Below are 5,160 nucleotides of genomic sequence, written 5' to 3'. Positions count from 1 at the left end.
TAATATGAATTCTTTGTTCAAAATAAGTTAAAATATCAACAGAATCCCATTACATGGTATAATATAATTTTATGTAATATTAATTACTCACTTCTTTACAGGTAGAGTTGGGTTTCGAGAATTTCCTGACCGGAATTCTCGAGAAATTTTCGAGATTTTCCATCCCGAATCTCGAGAATCTTTTCTCGGGATTCGGGATTTCTTTATTATCAAATATCAATTGAAAAATGATTTTCTTAATGAAAAAATTGGACAGAAAACACAAAATGTTCAAAGACTGATCGGGGCATTTAATACAATTATTAAGCCAACGTCGACTAAAAATGAGCGCAATTTTTGCAACATCAGGGAATTTTGTATTTCAAAAGCGTACGTGATTGTCAGACGCAGTGAATGACAGTCTGTGTTTTTTGAAATTCCATTTTAATAAGTAATGTTTTTAATTATTTTTGTTTTCCGACTTCTATTTTCTTACGTGAATTTAAAAAAAACCTATTTTATTGGAATTTGTCTGTTTTTACACTGATTTTAGGAATTTTACAGGTTTTTTTAAATCACCCGATATCTCGAGAATTCCCGAGAATTCTTTTCTGGAAATCCCGAATCTCGAGATTGAGATTTTCTCGGGAAATACCCGACTCTAATTACAGGCATACGAAATGGATCACACTATGCATTAAATTGATAGATCAAGCAACATATTCTAAAAAAAATATTATGGATGATAACAGCCCTCTCCTTCACATGCTATCACTCCTCGTGCTTACAAGTCTATTTGTGGGCCAGGCATGTCCAACGCGTCAATCGCAGGATGTGTTTTGGTCTATTCATAGGAATTAAATCTTGAAAATATCAGAAGCATGTATATTCAGTGGTAATACAATACGATTTTGAAGGGACGAAATAGGAATGGTATTACATTCCTATTTTAATTTCCAGTATATGTGAAAGTCTTTTTCAAATTAACTATGAGGAAGCCCGCATGACCTTATCGTATTAGCCAGCTCGCACATCTAAACTCGTCTCGTCTGCAACATGTCGAATACGTCAGTGTGACGTAATCGTTATTCACAAAATACACATTATATTATGGACCTTCGCACACCACTGGAATGAAACATTTTAGTTAGAAAAAAACAGCTGGTGTCGCTCGTAACAAATTTCACGTCATCGTATGTCACTCATCTGTCTCTGTTCTAGTTATGCGTGCGCACATGCTACAAGTCGACCTACTTATCCACGTGCAAAATGGCATTTGCTCCGTCCAAGAAATTGAGAAATATCCATGTACATATATATGACTATACTAGGAGATGTACCTAATTGACGAATGAACCTAATCTTTTCGCCTTCTATTTAAATTGTTGCGGTTGCCAATACATAATAATCGCTGTTTCGGTGTCTGGTGGCATTTTTGTGTTTGACGACTTTGACGTTTTGAGAGGTTACACACATTGCTGTCGATAGGCGCCTATGTGTGCGGCCGAATATGCATCATGCATGCGCCATTCCCACAAGATTTGATTTATACCTTAAACGAGTTTAGATGTGCGAGCCGGCTAACTTTATTCATATTGCATCATTCATCGTCTGCCGTAGAAGTGGGAGAAGGAGAAGACGTGAATCCCCATGCTTTAAACTGAGGTGTAGTTTCCGCTTACCATCATGCAGTAGGCCTTTTAGTAGGAGGATAATTTGATGATGAGTGTAATGAGTGTCCAAAATATGACCAAAACTTTTCATTTTCAAGACAAATGGGAAATTGATTATTCTATATGGTAGTGAAACACAAGTGTTGTTGATTAATTTGTAACTTCTCGGTGTCCTTAGCTAAATATAATACATTTGTTTAAGCTGAACAATAACAATGGAAGAGTGTGGTAAATGTAGATCACTGGCATTTTTAATACTGTTTAATAGATCACAGCTTACTTAAAGTCGGACATGCCTGTTATAGGCTATTAAGCCATTGAAGCTGTGGTCTTGATACTGGACGATTAAACATGAATATAAATTCTGACGACGTCAGGCACATCAAACAGCTCATGATTATACTGACATTACCATTCGTTATCCTCGTAGATCGCGCCAAACATCATTCATAACATTCTACACTTAAATTCATTGTTTACTTCATGTTAACTTTATGAAATTCATATAAGTTTCTTCATCCCCTTTTCTCATAGCATCATTGGTGGTGGCAACCAAGGATGGGTTATAACCTCCTTTAAGGTGCTTTTAAACAATCAGTTTTGCTGTCCAATCAGTCTCCATTCCAGTCAAGCTGTCAGGCAAACTGACATGTAAACGCAAAACTGAAGTGACCAACTGAAATCGAAATGGAGACGAGACAGGATGGATTTTCCATCAGTTATTGTGCCCGATTTTAAAGTTGCCAGTTAAATTGACATGTAGATTATTATGTTGCCATATTTTATTACTACAACGTATTTCTTAGCTCGTATTCTTATTTGTCCGGTGGTTGTTTGTCCGGTACAAATCTTGCAATCGATTTTTAACTAACTTCCCGACTAGCTAGACATTTGAAACTTTTAGAATATATCAGAACACGATGCCAATGCATTTTTTTAATACTTTTAGCCATTTTTAAGTAGAATTGAATTCATTTTCAGTTAATTCTGTTTTGTATGAAAAGTTATTTCGACACCATTATTTGTTGTTAGGGGTCTGGGGTCCTAGCAACTAAATTATTAATATATACGTGCGTTACTATGGAAATAAATATGACATGTCAAAATAACATTTCAGTATTATTTCTATCAAGTACAAATTTTTTTGATCTTATAAGCTAGTCAATTCAAGTTTATATGATTCAAGAGAAAATTTAAACACGTTGTATATAGAAAGTTCTTTTTATCTTGTAATTATTTCATACTACTTTTCTAATTTCGATTGAAATATTATTATTTCTTCAAATATAGGTACTGCATTATACCAATCAATATGTTTAAAAAGTTAATATAAAAATAATATTCATTTTTACTGGATAAAAAATATGTAAATATACATTGCCGTTTCCCAACTGAACTGTCAACTGAGACTGAACAGACAACTAAACTGATCGTTTAAATACACCGGCGTTTCAAAACTGAACGGACCAAAACGGAAACCTCAACAGAACTGACGTCTAAAAGGACCTTTAAAAACTTCTTTCTATCCTGTCCAGGTGTCGGCACAAGTCATCTTAGCTTCATTGTTGACACCATCTAACAACTAAAAGTTGAACACGACAATCGATCTACAACTGTTGTCTAAAATATTATTAAGGATACCCTTCAGCAGTTGAGCACTATCCACTTTTACTACATGGCTTATACCTCCGAGTCTTCCAACTTTAAAGAATGTGATGATACATTCTCCTAGGAAGAGAATGTAGAGTATATAGCTGCAATCGGTACTCGTAGACCAGTAAATAAGGCACTGGCATCTCATCTGGGGGTTCCGGGCTAAATTTTTCAATAGATTTATATGATTTTCTCAAAACCTGTGTGTTCATAATATGAATACGTGTATTAATTAAGGCGCTAAGTACCAAAAAAATAAAAACTGACATTTTTATAGAAAAAGGTTCTACATACCAACGCCAATAACGTCAACTATGGTCTAAGTGCTTCAAGCAAGTCAAAAAAATACAGCAAAATATTTAAATCTGGCGACGTTGTAAGTCCGTTGGCGTGTTTAATTTATAATGGTGTAATTACCACTGCAGTGATCAACGGCATTCAATATAAAATGGCTAACGACGGTGTGTTGACGCACGCGAGTTCCTAATTCCTAAACTTATGGAAGCTGCCGAGATTGCTTCACACTGTGAAAACATATTTTTCAAAAGGTCTGCTTCATGCAATTTTACTGCAATGACTCAGTGTTTTGTAACCACAGGCAATACTACTTTTTGGTACTTAGAGCCTTAATTAATACACGTATTCATATGAACATATTATCATATTATGATTGTTTCATTTCTACCTCACATTTCTACTATTGGGCCTCTTAGCCTGTTGAAGTGTTAGATGAAAATATATATATTATTATTATCTTGTAGACGCCATTCGCCTTCTTCTACTATCGGTTCATATATTCTGAACAGTACCTTTGTCCTGAATGCATACATCAAATGCGTGCTTGTTGGTTTTGGTAATAGACCAACACTTCGACCCATAAGTAAACACTGGTCGCATTAGCATACATGTTGTAGAACTGGGAGAATTCTGGATTTCAGTGGGTTTTCTGCACTAAATTATCACTCGTCTACGATAAAGTTGTGAATAAAACGTGTGTTAAATTAAAAAAAAAAGATATTTGGTAAATAACAATTATCTCAGTTTTTTATGAATGTTGCTTGATCTGTATAGTAGTCGTATAGTTAATGCTGTCCAATTGATGTATAAAAATATCTACTTAAGCAATTATATCACAATATGGTATACAAACCGATAAAGTTATCATGTAGTAATAATCAAATCAAAAGAGATTTAAAAGTATTAATCTCTACTAAACTATACTAGTTTTTTATGTGGTCTTTACTTATATGCAATATAATTAATATAATAATTATTTGTTCACATTTTTACATTGCCATGGACTGAAATGATTTTAGTACAATAATTTAATCATGCTTATAATGGACCTGCCATATAATAACAAATTATCTGAAACTTCATTAAAAATATATTGCTGTGTTAAATATAAAAATATCAACCGATATCTGAAGGGCGTAGGACGATTTAGTAACACCATCTGGACGTCTGGACAACTGCACCTTTACCATTTTGGTGTCGATAAAGGTAAATGAAACGTGTTAAGAAATACGGCATGAAGCAGCAAGATGGTTAGAGGCAACTGTTATAATATTTAAAAAATTAACATTGAAATCATTACTACCTATAGAAGTTTTTATAACAAATATTTTGAATAAGTTTGAATGGAAATAATGGTATTTTTTTGGATTAAAACAATAAAATTAACATGAATATACCTACATACATATTACCAACCTCTACATAAACAACTAAAAACTATGACTCAAAATTTTATTTTTATAGTTTCTAGTATACGTCACGGTATTACCATCTTGATATTATGTCTTAAGACTTGTAAACCGATGCATTATTATAATCGAAATAATTGTTTTTTTTT

This window comes from Rhyacophila brunnea, unplaced genomic scaffold (assembly GCF_057557595.1).
Source record: "Rhyacophila brunnea isolate RB1 unplaced genomic scaffold, BYU_Rbru_1.0 scaffold_20, whole genome shotgun sequence".
Lineage (NCBI taxonomy): Eukaryota > Metazoa > Arthropoda > Insecta > Trichoptera > Rhyacophilidae > Rhyacophila > Rhyacophila brunnea.
This window is presented reverse-complemented; position numbering follows the sequence as displayed.